The sequence below is a fragment of the Oncorhynchus keta genome, chromosome 29, assembly GCF_023373465.1.
Source record: "Oncorhynchus keta strain PuntledgeMale-10-30-2019 chromosome 29, Oket_V2, whole genome shotgun sequence".
Lineage (NCBI taxonomy): Eukaryota > Metazoa > Chordata > Actinopteri > Salmoniformes > Salmonidae > Oncorhynchus > Oncorhynchus keta.
This window is the reverse complement of record NC_068449.1, coordinates 9166368-9187784: the sequence shown is the minus strand read 5'-3', so window position 1 is coordinate 9187784 and position 21417 is coordinate 9166368. Positions and strand designations below refer to the sequence as shown.

At 40.5% G+C, this 21417-nt stretch overlaps 1 protein-coding gene across 1 annotated transcript in view; it reads left to right on the top strand.

The window, feature by feature from the left end:
- Positions 1-4728: 4728 nt before the first annotated feature.
- LOC118362019 (5-hydroxytryptamine receptor 1D-like) overlaps positions 4729-21417 on the top strand; it is a 28683-nt gene continuing 11994 nt past the window's right edge. Inside the window, exon 1 of the mRNA XM_035742233.2 lies at positions 4729-5477. The gene's annotated coding sequence lies outside the window, so the exon portion shown is untranslated. The remainder of the gene's footprint in view (positions 5478-21417) is intronic.

The following is a 21417-nucleotide window of genomic DNA, read 5'->3' as shown; positions in this document are numbered from 1 at the left end:
GGAAGTGGTCATTACTCTACATTTGAAGTAGAGAAACTCCACAGAGAAATAAATAGATTGCTTCTGTCCCCTGATGTTGTGGGCACTCAGCACCTGTATGCCCTGCTGTAAGACTCCTGTCATTGGCACTCAGAACCTATATGCACTGCAGCAAGAGCATAGCCACCAGGAGATGTTTGGAGTTGGGGGTGCTGTGTCAATAATTGCATTTGCAAAGTGGCATACTGTTGAGCAGACAGGTTTTTAGGATTTCCACACATAGGGATTTTATTGGTTACAGGATCTGGATTGTTTTTTTGCTTTTTATATGCAATTCTATGTAATTTACATGATAGAAGACGTTAGCAGAATATTTTTTCATACCACACAAATGGCCAAATGCAGCAGGCTACTGTGCAACTCACTATTCAGGTTGGATGCAATTGTGGAACTATATTTCCTATATTTAACTTAAGTTCCAACTGTAATGTTGTGTTTGCCTGTGATATAATGTCCTGCTCATATTTTCCCTTGATTGGGAACTTCATGAAATGGGTTTCCATGGCCAAGCAGCCGCACACAACCCTAAAATCACCATGTGCAATGCCAAGTGTCGATTGGAGTGGAGTAAAGCTCGGCGCCATTGGACTCTCGAGCAGTGGAAACGCATTCTCTGGAGTGATGAATCACGATTCACCATCTGGCAGTCCTATGGACAAATCTGGGTTTGGCGGATGCCAGGAGAATGCTACTTGCCTGAATGCATAGTGCCAACTTTAAAGTTTGGTGGAGGATGAATAATAGTCTGGGGCTGTTTTCATGGTTCTGGCTAGGCCCCTTAGTTCCAGTGAAGGGAAATCAATGCTACAGCATACAATGACATTCTACATGATTCTGTGCTTCCAACTTTGTGGCAACAGTTTGGGGGAGGCGCTTTCCTATTTCAGCATGACAATGCCCCCGTTCACAAAGTGAGTTCCATACAGAAATGGTTTATCGAGATCGGTGTGGAAGAACGTGACTGGCCTGCACAGAGCCTTGACCTCAACCCCATCGAACACCTTTGGGATGAATTGGAACACCGACTGCGAGTCAGGTCTAATTGCCCAGTATTAGTGCCCGACTTCACTAATGCTCTTGTGTCTGAATGGAAGTCCCACCAGCAAGGTTCTAACATCTAGTGGAAAGCCTTCCCAGAAGAGTGGAGGCTGTTATAACAGCAAATGGGGGACCAACTCCATATCAATGCCCATGATTTTGGAATAAGATGTTCGACGAGCAGGTGTCCATTTACTTTTGGTCATGTAGTGTATGACCCTTCTGTTGTGCATTCGAGTGAAAGTCAACAAAATTGCAAGGTGAAATTGTCTGCTTCGAGAGACGTCTGTGTAATCTTTTGACACTACATGACACAAACAGTGATTTATAGCTTATTAGGGTGGTGCCTTCCTTTTGCGATTTCTCAAACAATGATCTTTAGGTCTGACAGAGTAGGGCCTTCCCTCCCCTTTCAAATATTATATCCATGTGTTTTAAAATGATAACCCTTAACAGCTGATTTTAGCTGGTGGAATCTCCACTTTTGTCGCCTGCCTAAAACCTTCATGTGATTTGAATGTCTCCAATTGTTGGCATGAACTACTTAAGGTACATACCTTGACTGTTGCGCTTCGAAATCACAGTGGATTCTGCAGGCTCAAAGATTGCTCAAAGAAAAGTTACTCAAATAAACTTTTAATGCTCAAAGAAAAGTTGTGCAGTGAAATACTTGGGTGCTGTCTACTAATACTACAACTCTACCTGAAAAGACTTACATTTGTACAGAAATAGAGAAGAAAAAAACCCGTCAGGAAACCTTTAAAAAAAAGGTGTCCATACGAAACATCAACACTAAAAAAGGTATCCGTTTAATGGTCTCGTCTTTGTTTCTCAGCAGTACACAGCACGGGGGATGTCTGTACACAGGCATGCTGATAACGGCTTTATCATTGCTGTGCAGAACACCGTTGACTTCACTGTTGGGCCGGAGGGAGGATGTGTAACTGTTTTTTATTTATTTATCTCTAATCCAAATTCTAGCCCAATTCTATTCAATGCCCGCCTACAGCTTGCAACTGTTCAGCGAGTGAGAACTGCAGGCAGCCCCAAGCTGCTGTGAGACTTCCTATCCAGCTGGTTCATCTGCTGCTGTCTCACTCCAAGTCCTCTTTCCATTGTGCACAGAACAATTAGTGCAGAGGAAAAAATGCATGAGATTGCTTGACTCCACCTCCATTCTTCCTCCAGAAGGAACAAAACATTCATGCTCCAATAAAATGGCCCTTCGGAAGCCATTAAGTATTCACACATCACACGCACACCGCACGGGCACACACACACACACACACACACACACACACACACACACACACACACACACACACACACACACACACACACACACACACACACACACACACACACACACACACACACACACACACACACACACACACACACACACACACACACACACACACACACACACACACACACACACACACACACACACACACACACACACACACACACACACACACACACACACACACAGTTTCTAGACTCCAGTCTAAAAGATGTGTCAGGCGTAATTAAGTATATAACTAGCACCTTAATTAAGATTTAGCAAATGTCGTGTTGAGGACGGAAACGTTCAGCGCATTGGTTCTAGGGAGAGAGAGACACCTAGTAAAGGTCATTAGGGGAGCACAGACCATTAACACAAGACAATACACAGCATGCCCCATAAACACAACACAATACACAGCATAGCCCATAAACACAAGACAATACACAGCATGCCCCATAAACACAACACAATACACAGCATAGCCCATTAACACAACACAATACACAGCATGCCCCATAAACACAACACAATACACAGCATAGCCCATTAACACAACACAATACACAGCATGCCCCATAAACACAACACAATACACAGCATGCCCCATAAACACAAGACAATACACAGCATGCCCCATAAACACAACACAATAGACAGCATGCCCCATAAACACAACACAATACACAGCATGCCCCATAAACACAACACAATACACAGCATGCCCCATAAACACAAGACAATACACAGGATAGCCCATAAACACAACACAATACACAGCATAGCCCATAAACACAACACAATACACAGCATAGCCCATAAACACAACACAATATGCCCCATAAACAAAACACAATGCACAACATCCCCCATAAACACAAGACAATACACAGGATAGCCCATAAACACAACACAATACACAGGATAGCCCATAAACACAACACAATACACAGCATAGCCCATAAACACAACACAATACACAGCATAGCCCATAAACACAACACAATACACAGCATAGCCCATAAACACAACACAATACACAGCATAGCCCATAAACACAACACAATACACAGCATAGCCCATAAACACAACACAATACACAGCATGCCCCATAAACACAACACAATACACAGCATAGCCCATAAACACAACACAATACACAGCACGCTCTGATTTCTCCTGCCTACTTTCTAAAGACTGGATTGTTCCCTAAAGCCAGTCTGCTAAGTTCTGAAGTGTTAGTTCCCTCATGTTCCCTGTCTCCGTCGGGAGCGAAGGAAGTGGACTGACTGAAAGCGAGTATTAGTTCCCTCATGTTCCCTGTCTCCGTCGGGAGCGAAGGAAGTGGACTGACTGAAAGCGAAGACTCTCAATTTTTTATTTCCACTTTAAACAGAATCCCAGCTTGTGGATGAGGGGTGCAAAATGATGCAATTGATCCCCTTATTAACATTCATATGACATTAAGAGGTGATTAATTAGCTTTTCATTCAGACCTCATACTGGTTCAATTAGAGATGAAGTAAAGCCGGGTGGGAAAAACACAATTCTGATCCAAGTGTTTAATGAACTACCTTGAAGAAAAAGAAACGCACACCTATTAAGACGAGGTGCTGGCTAGCGGAGTAGAAACTTGAAAATAAAAGAGAGCCGTACACTCTAGGAGCTCAGATGCAAAAATGTAATACCAACGTTTCGACAGCCAAGCTGTCTTCATCAGGGTATAAATAATGAACTACCTCACCTCTCCTTTCTTAGAACAGATCATTTAGACAAGTTTGAAAAGGCTGTTTTAAAGCTCAACCACTTGGGACATAAAAAGCTATATTTATATTTGTTATGCTGAAGTCTGCATGGAAACTGTTCTATCACAGGACAACATCACTAACACCTGAACTGTGCACTGAGTTAGGGACCTACCCTAGTGAGAACATAGGATGCTATGGAAGAAGCTTACTGCAGCTCAACAAGGAATAAAACAAATACATAACCTGAAGATCAAAGTCACCACCAACCAGAGGTGAAGATTGCCCTATTCGCTGTTTCAGGTCATCAATCATCCCTGTAAGGTTTGACATCCACATGGTTACTGTTTAGGCTGCAGTAGCCTACAATGTCAAATAGTACGTGATACAATTGAAAGATTTAACATATTTATTGGTAACATAGGTTAATAATGTATTATAACCATGGTAATCCAGTTTGACAACCCTATCAGCATACCCTCCAGTAATGGTATAGTACCGAAAGACCTACCGACATCAGCATAAATATACAACAAAATATAATCATTAGCGTCACGAGTTTGTGTAGAGTTCGGCCACTCAAAAGTAGAAGTATGAACAAACCTGTGAGTGAACGCACACGCACAGATTATGCAGAGTATGTTATGGACGCATTTCATCTTTGATGCATCATTTTCTTCAAGGCTGCATGGATACGCTTTATCATGAAACTCGTTGAGGTTTTACTAATTTACGCGAGAGCAATGAATCAATCCACAGCGCATCAGCACAGGGGTTGGTAATCCCTCTTCCGAATCGGAGCGTCTACAACTCATGCTGTTGACTCTGTGGCATGTACTGTAGCTCGTATTGGTAAATAAACAGTACGGGACGAAGAGACTGGTGCTATATTTCTCAATTTGGAAAGTGTAGCTTCAGTCGGTTTGTTTGGGGACTTATTCAAGCCGAGAAGTGTTTTCATTGGAAAGTATTCGTATACTACTTTTTCTGAGGTTTGAAGGGGAAATATATCGAAATATCTGTCAATGGGTTTCAATTCGAAAAAGAGGATGCTTCGCTATACATGAACTACAAACATTGGGACCACTCTAAAGTCTTGTAAACTATAAATGAACTACAAAACATTGGGACCACTCTAAAGTCTTGTGAAACGCAGTATGGACACCTTTGGAAACACCACAACATTTAGATGCCTGCTGTTATCTTTCAGCACAACAAAATCTTTCAATTTTCGAATTGGACGTGCGTAATGGACATTTCGCGTGTAACTTTGTAGGGATCTGGAGACTCATTTGTTAGATTACCATTCACTGCTCATATGAGGGCGAAAATAGGAAATTATCCTTGTGGCAAAATTGAAAACCATGGTAAGTAGACTATATACAGTTGTGAATGCATTTTCCCTTTTAGGCTATATTGCGCAGCCGTGCGGTCTCCGTTGCGGTCTCCGTTGCCATTGCGCGCTTGTCATTCAATATACACTGGTTCTGAGTACCTAAAATAAGATCTGGTCAGCTACTTGAATTTACACGATAGAGCTTTTCAATAAATGAAATACTAAGCATGAATTTGCATGAAGTTGTGACAGTTTTGTAAAACCACATCAGTTAGTAGTCAGGGCCATGCAGATGCAGTGTTCCAATTCTGTCTCAAAGAACAAACAACGCAAAACACATTAAGTTAAATAGGTGCGTTCAATTCAGTCATGTGGAGGTGCAGTGAATTTACCATAGAAACATTTCTCAACAAAATGTGGGTCGTGTAGGTCCGGTGTGCATGGTGTAGCCGTTTGCGCGAGAGTATGTGGTCGGTTGCGCAGGTTGCGCGTGTGGGGGAACTTGGCCAAGGGCTGTTGTATTTACTCGGCTCACCCAAGGACGAAGTATTATCTAAACTGGACAGTTTCGTTAAATGTGTCATGGGGATATACAATAGCAAATCCGACAAGATATAAGCAGAATTAGGTTTATAGGGTTAGGGGTTGGCAGTTCAACACCAATTACGGTTCACAACTTCAGATCTGATCTAATGTTGGTCTGGCTGGCGTCAAGAGGTCTTTGTACACAAACTGCTGCCATGGGCTGGGTCCATGAGCAATGTTGACTGTGACCTTCAGGGGCCAGGAAAAGGACAATGGCCACTGTCTGTAAGGAGGGGATTGCTTTAGTGCCTTCATGTCATAAGGGGATTGATAGTGAATGGTGATTTGTTCGGACTCCATTAGTCCATTTGTTTGGACTTCATTAGTGTTTCATACCAGGTCTTAGTGTGGTGGAGGAGCATTTTGTAACCCAGTTACATCGCTGATGTAGAGAGCCAGTTAAGGGCAATTCCATGGCATCAGGTCAAATGTATGTCAAACAAAACCAATGATTGCAAAGTTAAACAAACCATACAACTTTATCTACAGCACAAGGACTACTTTTAACAAATTCCACAGAAAATTTGACAAAAACACATTTACTTGAAGAACCGTGGAAATGCAAAGTTTGGTAACAGAATGATGTCATGTGCTGTTCTTACCATTCTTCTTTTACCAAACTTTGCATCTCCTTTGTTCTTCAAGTAAAAATGTTTTCTTTTTTTTTTCCTTTGGAAATTGAAAAAAATATTCCTTCAGCATATAGTTGTATTGTTTGTTTAACTTTGCAATTATTGTTTTTTGTTTGACATACATTTTAAAGTAAAACATCTGAGTCTCAGCATCACTCTGTTAACATGGAATTGCCCCCTCAAATCATCGAGAGTGAAGAGCAGACATCCAATTACTCTCATTAAATATTTTCCAGGGAGCGTAGGCATGTTCCCCCCCACCACCTCTCCTTCTTGTCTGGTTTTCTTTAATCTCATATATATCTCTCTCCCACACCATCCTCCGTTCCATGTTCTTTGGTGACTGAAGTGTGTGAAAGCATTAATGGCATCTCAGTGCTTTCATAACTATAATACAACTAATAATAGCAATGTGCCATTTTAGCAGATGCCTTTATCCAAAGCGATTTACCATCTTGAGTTCATACCATTGGACCATTGTGATAAAATAACCAATATAATTACCCCTTGATAGTATCGGGCAGAAGGTAGCCAAGCAGTAGGGGTGTTGGGCCAGTAACCAAAAGGTTGCTGGTTTGAATACCTGAGCCGACACGGTGAAACAATCTGTTGATGTGCACTTGAGCAAGGCACTTAACCCTAATTTGCTCCAGGGGTGCCGTACGACTATGGCTGACCCTGTAAAACAGCAGATTTCACTGCACCTATCTGGTGTATGTGACCAATACAACATAGTTTTTTTATATAGTGGTGAAATTAGGAGACGTCTATATTGAAAGCGTTGCATATATTCCTCATGCAGGAGGGAACATTTTAGGATGAGCCCCATCATTGGGAAAAGTATCAAATCTTTCTTTGATAATTAGTGTGGGAACAGAGTGTTAATGATTTAGAGGGCACATATCGGGCCAAGACGCCTGCCTCTTCCTACTAACAGAACATGTGGAGAGAAATAGAGATAGTTTCCCAGACCCTCATTTGGAGACTTGAATGAATTTAATGACAAAACCTTTCTTCCATATTTCTCTGGAGCCATCATGGCATGTTAAGGTCTGCTGGAGAGCTGTTTTCAGTGTGACAGAAAGACACTGTCCAGCTGAGATGTGCTTCCTTCCTGTTTGTAGGACAGGACAGCTGCACCACCAGGCAGTAGCAAAGTGACATAAATTGTTTGATATTGTCAGATTAAGGAGATTTTGTCAAGTGCGGGGGGATATGAGGGGGATTGTGAATTTGAGGGGAGGAGAGGCAGATCATCCCCCCCTGCTCTCTTCCACCCATACACACATGTGCCCACATGTACTTGCACACCATGGGTGTCTTCACATTGTCTCATGAGATGTGAAATGTTACTGCTCAGTAAGAGCAGAAACCTTTTCACCGTGGTCTTTTACTCTGACCCAAGGCTCCTCTCTATACTGGCTGTAGAATAGATAACCTGTCTTATACAGGCACTCTGCTGTGGAGAACAAATTCACCAAATGTCATCTTCATTTCAATTCACAGTACAGGCATACATATGAATAATAGGCCTACACTTTGCATGTGAATGTATGTTGAATATAATTAATATTTACTTGAGTCTGTGATGCATGGAAGAATTTGGGTATGACTTGGTCAGAAGCAAGACCTGGAAGTAATTCCATTGGAACTAGCTGAAAGTGATGAAATGAGAAACAGATATGGAGATAAATAAGCCACTCATCACCCCAGAAGTGGTCCTATGTAGAATCTTTGCTTAATATACCTGACATAAGGATAAATTAGCCAAGCTCTCTGTCTCAATACAGTGATGGTAAAAAAACATCATAAAAATTATTATGACCATGGGGCTAAAATAATTGTAATCTTCAAACACGCCTGAATCAAACAACCCCTGAAAATGGAGACAAAATTGCTAATCCCATTGGGTCTTAATCCAGGATTTCATTGCCATGACAAACACACAATTTCTCAGTCACAGATTTAACGCTTTCTCCCCTTCTCTCTGTTCATCTCCCTTCATCTCTTTTCTGGTTTTAGTCTCGCTTTCTCTGTTTCCATCTCTCCTTTTTTTGAATCCCCTCATCCTTTTGAATCCCCTCATCCTTTTGAATCCCCTCATCCTTTTGAATCCCCTGCCATCCCTTCCAATTATTCCTATCTCCGTATCCATATCTCTCAGTAATCTATGGATCAGGACAATTTATCAATCACAGGGGGGAAATGACAAGGAAAACATAAGCAGCCATAGTTGCCATATGTCGCAACAATTCTACAAAACCAATAGTGGTTAATGGTGACTCTAGAATGCCTGCTGTGCGTTGATAGATTCATGCATTTCTTAAAGTCACTTCCTGGGAGACATCCCGTCACTTTTATGAAAACTCCTCCAACTCGTGATTCGACAATCACTGCCTGTCACTGCGGAGGCATCAGGCATCTTGCAATATCAGATAGGTAGCTAAAGGCACTCAACGTGAGTTCCAATAGTTTCAACGCCATATATCGAACAAATACAAACCTACTTCAAAAGACATTCTGTGAGGCTCCCTCTGCTGCTGTCTGAACGTCTCGCGGTAACAGACAAGGGTCTCAGTCTGTCTGTCTCCTGTTCTCCCAGTGTTAATAAAATGTACAGTTATATCAGTGCGTGATAACCAGAGCTGGGGTGATAAACACAGGAGAAACAGACTCTCAGTTATCCTGAGTGTTACTGTAGTCAGATATTATCCTGAGTGTTACTGTAGTCAGATCTCATTGTGAGTGTTACTGTAGTCAAACCTTATCCTGAGTGTTACTGTAGTCAAACCTTATCCTGAGTGTTACTGTAGTCAGATATTATCCTGAGTGTTACTGTAGTCAGATCTAATCCTGAGTGTTACTGTAGTCAGATCTAATCCTGAGTGTTACTGTAGTCAGATCTAATCCTGAGTGTTACTGTAGTCAGATCTAATCCTGAGTGTTACTGTAGTCAGATCTAATCCTGAGTGTTACTGTAGTCAGATCTAATCCTGAGTGTTACTGTAGTCAGATCTATTCCTGAGTGTTACTGTAGTCAGATATTATCCTGAGTGTTACTGTAGTCAAACCTTATACTGAGTGTTACTGTAGTCAAACCGTATCCTGAGTGTTACCGTAGTCAGATCTAATCCTGAGTGTTACTGTAGTCAGATCTAATCCTGAGTGTTACTGTAGTCAAACCTTAGTGTTACTGTAGTCAGATCTAATCCTGAGTGTTACTGTAGTCAGATCTATTCCTGAGTGTTACTGTAGTCAAACCTTATACTGAGTGTTACTGTAGTCAGATCTAATCCTGAGTGTTACCGTAGTCAGATCTAATCCTGAGTGTTACTGTAGTCAGATCTAATCCTGAGTGTTACTGTAGTCAGATCTAATCCTGAGTGTTACTTTAGTCAGATCTATTCCTGAGTGTTACTGTAGTCAGATATTTTCCTGAGTGTTACTGTAGTCAGATCTATTCCTGAGTGTTACTGTAGTCAGATCTATTCCTGAGTGTTACTGTAGTCAGATCTAATCCTGAGTGTTACCGTAGTCAGATCTAATCCTGAGTGTTACCGTAGTCAGATCTAATCCTGAGTGTTACTGTAGTCAGATCTAATCCTGAGTGTCACTGTAGTCAGATCTATTCCTGAGTGTTACTGTAGTCAGATCTAATCCTGAGTGTTACTGTAGTCAGATCTAATCCTGAGTGTTACTGTAGTCAGATCTAATCCTGAGTGTTACTGTAGTCAGATCTATTCCTGAGTGTTACTGTAGTCAGATCTAATCCTGAGTGTTACTGTAGTCAGACCTATCCTGAGTGTTACTGTAGTCAGATCTATTCCTGAGTGTTACTGTAGTCAGATCTATTCCTGAGTGTTACTGTAGTCAGATCTAATCCTGAGTGTTACCGTAGTCAGATCTAATCCTGAGTGTCACTGTAGTCAGACCGTATCCTGAGTGTTACTGTAGTCAGATCTATTCCTGAGTGTTACTGTAGTCAGATCTATTCCTGAGTGTTACCGTAGTCAGATCTAATCCTGAGTGTTACTGTAGTCAGACCGTATCCTGAGTGTTACTGTAGTCAGATCTATTCCTGAGTGTTACTGTAGTCAGATCTAATCCTGAGTGTCACTGTAGTCAGACCGTATCCTGAGTGTTACTGTAGTCAGATCTAATCCTGAGTGTTACTGTAGTCAGACCGTATCCTGAGTGTTACTGTAGTCAGATCTATTCCTGAGTGTTACTGTAGTCAGATCTATTCCTGAGTGTTACTGTAGTCAGATCTATTCCTGAGTGTTACACTGTAGTCAGATCTATCCTGAGTGTTACTGTAGTCAGATCTATCCTGAGTGTTACTGTAGTCAGATCTATTCCTGAGTGTTACTGTAGTCAGATCTATTCCTGAGTGTTACTGTAGTCAGATCTAATCCTGAGTGTCACTGTAGTCAGACCGTATCCTGAGTGTTACTGTAGTCAGATCTATTCCTGAGTGTTACTGTAGTCAGATATTATCCTATCCTGAGTGTTACTGTAGTCAGATCTAATCCTTGTTACCGTAGTCAGATCTGAGTATTGAGTGTTACTGTAGTCAGATCTATCCTGAGTGTTACTGTAGTCAGATGTCACTGTAGTCCGTATCCTGAGTGTTACTGTAGTCAGATCTATTCCTGAGTGTTACTGTAGTCAGATCTATTCCTGAGTGTTACTGTAGTCAGATATTCTGATCCAGATGATCCTGAGTGTTACTGTAGTCAAACCTTATACTGAGTGTTACTGTAGTCAGATCTATTCCTGAGTGTTACTGTAGTCAGATCTATTCCTGAGTGTTACTGTAGTCAGATCTATTCCTGAGTGTTACCGTAGTCAGATCTAATCCTGAGTGTTACTGTAGTCAGATCTATTCCTGAGTGTTACTGTAGTCAGATCCCTGAGTGTTACTGTAGTCAGATCTAATCCTGATCTATTCCTGAGTGTTACTGTAGTCAGATCTATTCCTGAGTGTTACTGTAGTCAGATCTATTCCTGAGTGTTACCGTAGTCAGATCTAATCCTGAGTGTTACTGTAGTCAGACCTATATCCTGAGTGTTACTGTAGTCAGATCTATCCTGAGTGTTACTGTAGTCAGATCTAATCCTGAGTGTTACTGTAGTCAGATAATTATCCTGAGTGTTACCTGTAGTCAGATCTATTCCTGAGTGTTACTGTAGTCAGATCTAATCCTGAGTGTTACTGAGTGTTACTGTAGTCAGATCTTTCCTGAGTGTTACCGTAGTCAGATCTATGTTACTGTAGTCAGATCTGATTCCTGAGTGTTACTGTAGTCAGATCTGATCCTGAGTGTTACTGTAGTCAGACCGTATCCTGAGTGTTACCGTAGTCAGTCTAATCCTGAGTGTTACTGTAGTCAGATCTAATCCTGAGTGTCACTTACTATCCTGTAGTTCCTGAGTGTTACTGTAGTCAGATCTGATCCTGAGTGTTACTGTAGTCAGATCTGATCCTGAGTGTTACTGTAGTCAGACCTATTCCTGAGTGTTACTGTAGTCAGACCTCATCCTGAGTGTTACTGTAGTCAGATCTAATCCTGAGTGTTACTGTAGTCAGACCGTATCCTGAGTGTTACTGTAGTCAGATCTATTCCTGAGTGTTACTGTAGTCAGATCTGATCCTGAGTGTTACTGTAGTCAGATCGTATCCTGAGTGTTACTGTAGTCAGACCGTATCCTGAGTGTTACTGTAGTCAGACCTCATCCTGAGTGTTACTGTAGTCAGATCTATTCCTGAGTGTTACTGTAGACAGATTTAAAATTTTAGCCATTTAACAGATGCTCTTAACCAGAGCAACTTACAGGAGTAATTAGGTTTAAGTGCCTTGCTCAAGGGCACGTCGGCAGATGTTTCACCTAGTTGGTTCGAGGATTCTAAACCAGCAACCTTTTGGTTACTGTCCCAACGCTCTTAACCACTAATCTATCTGCTGCCCTATTATCCTAATTGTTACTGTAGTCAGATGAATTATTGGAGCTTCCACTGTTAGTCTGAAGAGGCTAAAATATCTAAACACACTGGCAATCGCAGCCCACTCCTACTCTCACATCCTCTAGTCTACACAATGGTAAAAATAGACCTACTTCAGAGTTATAACTGATTCGATTCCAACTTCCATGATACACTGAGACAGATTACTACGCTGAATAATTTCTTATATAAAAAGAACATAAATAATCACATATCATGGTGGGCTGGAGAGCCATTCTTTTGTAGGCCCAGATGGCATCAGATGGAACACCCCATGGCCCCCTCTTCCACCTGGGGCAGTTGTGAGTGAGATACAGCCCACATCAGCATACATGGACTGGTTTGATTAAGTCGACTGGTTCTACTGTACGTGAATGTTTGAGCCAAGTTCTGGATAAGGACAAGGTTCTGAAGGTGTAGCAGAGGAAAGTGGTTCGAGGGATGACGATAGCAATATAGTGGACATATACTAGGAAGAGACAGATAGATAGCTACAGACAGATTGATGAAGTGAAAAACTAGACATATAGTGTCCCAGACAGACAGACAAATTGTCTTCTTGTCTCTTGTGTTCTGTCTCCCCATATCCGCTTACGGACACAGAAGCAGAGATTATTTTCCCCAAACTCTCCGATCTGTCTGGTGGTTTGTGCCCAGAGGTTGGGATTACAGCATTGTCACTGCACCATCTGCACCTCCCACTACTGCAGTCATAATCAACACATGAAGCTTTCTCAGTCCTCCAAGTCTTCCAGCAGCATTGATGGGACAAACTTTCAGTGGTGGCTCAATAGCTGCAGCCCGGCTGTTGAATAGGTAGCTCCCCCACGGAATGTCAAGATATTAGAATGCTATGTAGGGCCTATCCCACAGAGTATAACAACAGTTTATAATCTCCAAAATCCTATTCTCCACCCCCCTAGCTCTCTCAACATTTCAAGACTCGGTCTATGGACCATTTTCAGGCTTACACGCTCTACCTTCAAAGTCGTGTAATAGAATTTTAATTGACTTAGGAAAGTTGATCTAATCCCCAAAATCTGTATTCCTGCATTTTTTTGCAGCCCTCCCAATTATAGACCATTGATCCACAACCCTAAACTCTGAATGTTCATGTAGTTGCATGAAACTGTTTAGATACAAGGTCAAACTTTGCTGTCTATATTCTTATCTAATATATTATTCACAGTTTTGTTAGCCTATACCGCACACACACAGCTACCGGATCAATAATTCATATCTACAGGCCTCAAGTGTATGAGATATTTATTGCCAACCAACGTGTGGTGAATCAGAATCAATATCTCTTCTGCGAAGTCAAACATAATGTACTGGTATTTATTTAATAATGTTGGTGTGTAAGGGTTAAACATTCTTCTTTGTGCACAGAAGAATTCCCTGGAAACCAACACATAAAAATACAGTAGCTATATTTTCAGAACAGGATAATATGTCCAAAGTGAGTGAAGGGTCTATGATGTAGCAGCCTACGATAGTTCAGTGTGTTTGTAATTTTGTATATTTGTATTCTATTTGTATTCTATTGTATTTAGTCAATTGTGTGCATGCAGGGCTCCCTTGCCTCAATGGGACTCCCTGTTAAAATAAAGATAAAAGAATCCTGCTGTTTCCATGGGGGAATGCATCAGTGGGGGAATGCATCAAGGTTTGTCGTTGAACTTTTAAAAGGGGAAAGGGAGATACCTAGTCAGTTGCACAACTGAACGCATTGAACATAAATGTGTCTTCTGCATAACCCAACCCTTCTGAATCAGAGAGCTGTGGGAGGCTGCCTTAATCCACATCCACGTCATCAGTGCCCGGGAAGCAGTTGTTGTTGGAGGTTAACTGATTTGCTTAATGTGGCATGAACACACAACCATTCATGTTTTCGTCTGATTGTCAAACAATTAGGTCAACTAGCTCTCACAGTCTCACGTCAGAATTAGATGTCCATGTTCCTCAAATGTGAAATTTCGAAAACATCACATTTTGAAGTGCTTAATGGTTAAATTTAGGCATTAACTCTTAATTTAAGGTTTGGGTTAAGATCTGGGATAGGCTTGAAACAAAAATCTCAAAAACATCTTTCTATTGCCGGATTCGATCTTGAAACCGAAACCTACTTGAAGGTAACAGTGCTCACTGTTGCCCCTAGTGGACGATTTCAACATCAGTTCCCGACTTCCTCAGACATGGATGGACATCAAATATTGACTTGCATAACGGATAACCTGGCTGCATATACAGTAGGCTACCTGAGCCTTGCTCTGTCATGCTGGTATAAAGGACTTTGGAGACAGGCACAGGAATACACAGTAGGGTTTTATAATACACCCAAAACAAACATGTATACAAAAACACTGGGCTGTGCCCAAACAAAAGTGCCAGGGTAAACCTCGTTGACCGACACGGGACGATACCCGTAATACACAATATATATAGCACACAGCATAACAGCTGCACCAACGCAAAGATACTCACACCACCAACGGACATGGGAACAATCATTGACAAGACCATGGTGAACAAAGGACACATATATACAAATACAATCAGTGGGAATAGGGGCCAGGTGTGTGCAATGAAAGTTCCAGATGCTCACCAGAATGGTGTCATAAATCGCTGAAATTATCAATGTATCCACAACAATTTAGTTGACTCCGGTGAAGTTTTCACTTTCATTTCTACTTCTCTCACGGAGTGAGGAAGTTGAGGGACCAGAGAGATTTCCAAATTACATCAGTTTGATCAGTTTTAAGGAAACTTTAAAAAAAAAAAAATGTGCAAAAAGTTTCTGATAGTATTTCATTTAGTCTTGAATGCATATTTTATTTGGTTGAATATTAAATACTGTCAGCTTTTATGTCACTGAAAGAAATGGCACATGTAGGATTACACAACAGGTCCTTAGGTGCACATTTGCATTCTCTCAAGATGCTCAAAGAAATAAATTATATTTCTCTACTCCTGTCCCAGAGCAAAAAATGTACATTTGTGCTCTCATTTTAATGAGAGGAACACTTAATTCTGCAAGAGTGAACCTTTTACTGCAGTGGGCTAAATCAGGGTCACACAGAGTGTTTCTTGGTAGTCTTAAACACATCTACTTTGAAACCAAAGTATACACTTCACGTACATGGTTATGGGCTTAAAAAAAAGAAGATACCTGTACCAATGTCAGATAAAGAGTTGAAATGTATTACATTTTGAGTTTGCAACACATTATATATATCACAGAAGACTGAAATATAACAAAACTGTTTGACATAAAAACACCAGATTTTCAGCAGTTTTAAAAATGTGTTTATTAATGATTAAAAATGTGAATAACATTCCACCCATGAGGCCACTAGTCATTTGACTGCAGGATAGGGCTAGTATTATAATAGGTTACATGTGAGGCCTACAGTCAGTGTCCAGACTTCAGTTACTATTCCAACCATTATGCTACTTCACTCTAAAATAATTCCGGCATCCAATATGGTACCATTTAATAAGTGCAAATTGACATCACATACAAAACACCAGAAAGGGTTATGAGTTACATTCAGTGATGGTCATTTATTAGGGCCCACACAAGTCATGTAACCTGAATTGATGTGTACACTGCTGTCCGTGCGCATCTCGTTTTCGGCCACTCATCTCTGCCTTGGCAACATTTCTGTAAAGTTATCATCGAACCACAACGGATTTTGGAGCATGTTCCACAATTGTGATGATTTTTTAATTTTACATTTTTTTTTTACCTTTATTTAACCAGGCAAGTCAGTTAAGAACATATTCTTATTTTCAATGACGGCCTGGGAACAGTGGGTTAACTGCCTGTTCAGGGGCAGAACGACAGATTTGTACCTTGTCAGCTTGGGGGTTTGAACTCGCAACCTTCTGGTTACTAGTTCAACGCTCTAACCACTAGGCTACCCTGCCGCCCCATGATGATAAATAATGTAATAGCCTACAGTTTACTTGAAATCTACACTGAGTGTATAAAACATGAAGGAAACCTGCTCTTCCCATGACATAGGCTGCAGTCCAAACACGTTAATTTGACCCCTTCAGCACTCACGCTAGCCACTCTCCCTCTGGGGAATCCCCATCGAAATTGAAAGCAGTTTGATTGCCATCTTAAGTGGAGGTCCAATTCACAAAAGTTGCCCCCTCGGCCCTCGCTCCACTCGAGGGAGCGAGTGAAGAACTTTGATCACCTGTGGGGTTGATGTGACCAACAATTCAATGCAAAGTGTCGTCACGTGTCAAACTCCGGTAGCAGCGAAGTGTAAATTGTAATCAACACGGCTGCATTTTTGACATGTCAGACAAAATTATGAACCTAGCTTGCTAAAATAAATATATACAGAAACCAGTCAGAAGTTTGGACATACCTACTCACTCAAGGGTTTTTCTTGATTTTTGCTATTTTCTACATTTTAAGACATCAAAACTATGAAAAAACACACATGGAATCATGTAGTAAACAAAAAAGTGTTAAACAAATCAAAATAGATTTGAGATTTTAGATTCTTCAAAGTTGCCACCCTTTGCCTTGATGACAGCTTTGCGCCCACTCTTGGAATTCTCCAAACCAGCTTCACCTGAAATGCTTTTCTAACAGTCTTGAAGGAGTTCCCACACATGCTGAGCACTTGTTGGCTGCTTTTCCTTCACTCTGCGGTCCAACTCATCCCCAAACCACCTCAATTGGGTTGAGGTCGGTTGATTGTGGAGGCCAGGTCATCTGATGCAGCACTCCATCACTCTCCTTCTTGTTTAAATAGCCCTTTAGTAGTGGTTTCTTTGCAGCAATTCGACCATGAAAGCCTAATTCACGTAGTTTCCTCTGAACAGTTGATGTTGAGATGTGTCTGTTACTTTAACTCTGTGAAGCATTTATTTGGGTTGCAATTTCTGAGGCTGGTAACTATAATGAACTTATGCTCTGCATCAAAGGTAACTCTGGGTCTTCCTTTCCTGTGGCGGTCCTCATGAGAGCCAGTTTCATCATAGTGCTTGATGGTTTTTGCAAGTACACTTTAAGACATTTTCCAGATTGACTGACCTTCATGTCTTAAAGTCATAATGAACTGTCATTTGTCTTTGCTTATTTGAGCTGTTCTTGCCATAATATGGACTTGGTCTTTTATCAAAGGGCTATCTTCTGTATACCACCCCTACCGTGTCACAACACAACTGATTGGCTCAAACTCATTAAGAAGGAAAGAAATTCCACAAATTAACTTTTAACAAGGCACTTTTAAATGCATTCCAGGTTACTACCTCATGAAGCTGGTTGAGTGAATGCCAAGAGTATGCAAAGGATGGCTACTGTGAAGAATCTCAAATGTAAAATATATTTTGATGTGTTAAACACTTTTTTGATTACTAAATGATTTCATGTGTTCTTTAATAGTTTTGATGTCTTCACTATTGTTCTACAATGCAGAAAATAGTCCAAATAAAGAAAAACCCTTGAGTGAATAGGTGTGTCCAAACTTTTGACTGGTTTCTGTAGCGTTGGCAAATGGGAATGAGGCTTAAAGTGGCTTAGTCTCGTAGTGAGGAGCCTATAAAACGTAGCTAGCTTCATCAACATACTTTTGGGGAATTCTGAAATGTATTGGAATAAATTACCAAACTATAAAACTAGCAAGCCAGTTATGGTTAACTGTACCCAGATACCTGACATGAGTGCTAGCATGCTACATTAGCTTGCTAGCTACATTAATAGTTTTAGGTTGGTTGTTTTTAAGCTCAACTTCAAGATTTCCACCAAGGACGTTGTCTCTCAGGTCACCACCCTCCCTCACTTGGGAAAGGGACATTTAAGGTACACCCGGATGTGACAATGGAAAACGCAATTCAAGGGCTGAGGGCTGTCTACTTTGCATTTGGACTGCAGCCACAGACAAACCAGGTGAATCCAGGTGAAAGCTATCATCCCTTATTGATGTCACTTGTTAAATCCAAGAGACAGGTTAAAGAAGGATTTTTAAGACTTGAGACAATTGAGACAATGGATTGAATCCAGAGTAAGAACCATGCTGTTTTTTCACTCCTCCATCCCCTAATTAGGATGCCACGCTGTGGAGTTGACTCAGCGTACACGCCTGGCTGTCACAGTTCATCTCACGAATGCTGTGCAATCGAACAAACATCTGCCGAGCCCAGACATGTCAGGGGGGCAGGCGACTCAAATGACATCAAAGAGACACGGCAGACCCCCTCAGCACAGTTAACAAGCAGCATACCTTAAGCTGTTTCTCCCCAGAATAGGCTACGTTACATATATCGGAAGTGACAGGTAGAGAAGCAAAATGGTGTTGGAACTTCGTAATTAAGCTCCAAGGGAGACCCTCCCCCCCTAAAAAAAAGACAGGATAGAATGTTACTGCAGATAGTTAGCTGCCTTCAAGTTGAAAGATGAAGACTGCATTGCTACTGTATGAGTTATGCTGTTTTGGTGATAAGCTCTTATTTAGTCTCAGTCATTTTAGACATTCATATGGTGTTGTGAGTTAGATTTGTTAAGGGTTCCCTTCAGAGGATAAGTTACGCACAATTACTCCTTTTATCTCTCTCTCGGTCTTTCTCACGGTCTCTCTCTCGGTCTCTCTCTCGGTCTCTCGGTCTCTCTCTCTGTCTCTCTCTCTCTCTCTCTCTCTCTCTCTCTCTCTCTCTCTCTCTCTCTGTCTCTCTGTCTCTCTCTCTCTCTCTCTAAATCTAATTTGGCCTGTACTACAGTAGACTATACTGTAGTGGGCAACACTGTAGTAGTGTTTACAGTAGTACACTATACTGTAGTAGATTATACTATACTATAGTATAATATATTGTAGTATATTTTACTCTAACAGGCTATACTGTGGTAAGTTATACTGTAGTAGGCTATCTATACTGTAATAGATTATACTGTAGTAGACTATACTGTAATAGGCTTCACTATTGTATATTATACTATAGTAGACTATAATGTAGTAGACTGTACTGTAGTAGGCTATGCTGTGGTTAGCTAAACTGTAGTAGACTATACTGTAGTAGGCTATACAGTACTATACGTACCGTGGTAGATTATACTGAAGCAGGCTATTCTATAGTAGGCTATACTATAGTAGATTATACTATACTGTAGTATATTATACTTTATAGGGCTATTCTGTAGTAAGCTATACTGTAGGAGACTAAACTGTCGTAGACTATACTGTAGTAGACTATACTGTAGTAAACCATACTGTAGTGGACTATACTGTAGTTGGCTAAACTATACTGTAGCAGATTATACCATAGTAAGTTATAGTGGAGTATACTATACTGTAGTATAGTATTCTGTGGTAGGCTATACTGTAGTAGACTATACTGTAGTAGGCTATACTGTAGTAGACTATATTGTAGTAGACTCTACTGTAGACTATACTAGACTATAGTGGACTAAACAACTCTTCGGTAGACTATACTGTAGTAGGCTAAAATGTAGTAGGCTATACCATACTGTAGTAGATTATACTATAATTTACTATAGTGTATTAGACTATAGTGTAGTAGACAATGCAATACTATAGTAGATTATACTGTTGTAGACTATACTGTAGTAAACTGTAATGAATTCAATTACAATGTAGTAGACTATACTGTTGTAGACTATACTGTAGTTGAATATACTGTCGTATTCTATACTGCAGAAGACTATGCTGTCATAGACTATACAGTGGTCGACCATACTATATCAGTAGACTATACTGTAGTAGAAGTGTGGTAGAAGATACAATACTGTACAATAGTAGGCTATACTGTGGAAAACTATACTGTAGTAGATTATACTGTAGTAGGCTTTACTGAAGTAGACTATGCTGTAGTATACACTACAATACAGTGTAGTGGACTATAGTGTAGTAGATTATACTGTAGTAGACTATATTGTCATAGGCTATACAGTAGTAGACTTTACTGTAGTAGATTATACTGTAGTAGACTACAACACTTCAGTAGACTATACTATAGTATATAGTAGACTTTACCATACTGTAGTATATTACACTATACTGTGGTATATTACACTGTACTGTAGTAGATAGTAGACCATACTTTAGTAGACTATACTGTAAAATATTATACTGCAGTAGACTATACTGTAGTAGGCTTTACTGTAGTAGGCTATACTATAGTAGACTTACTACACTAGTAGATTATACTTTAATAGGCTTCATTATAGTATATCATACTATAGCAGTAATAACGTAATAACGTAGTAGACTGTACTGTACTTTAATAGGCTATACTGTAGTATGCTATACTGTAGTAGGCAATACTGTAGTAGACTATACTTCACTAGACTATACTATAGTAGTCTATATTGTTGTAGACTTTACTGTACTGTGGTGTATTATGCTACAGGAGACTATAGTGTTGTAGACTATTCCAAACTAGTAGATAGTAGTAGATCATACTGTAGTCGACTATACCTTAGTAGACTATATATAGTGTGTTAGATTATACTGTAGTAGACTTTACTGTAGAAGGATATACGGTAGTATGCTGTAGTAAGCTGTACTGTAGTAGACAATACCATACTGTAGTAGGTTATGATACAGCAGACTATACTAGACTATACCATACTGTAGTAGATTATGATATAGCAGACTACACTGTAGTATGCTATACTGTAGTAGACTATACCATACTGTAGTAGATTAGGATATAGCAGACTACACTGTAGTATGCTATACTGTAGTAGACTATGCCATGCTGTAGTAGAT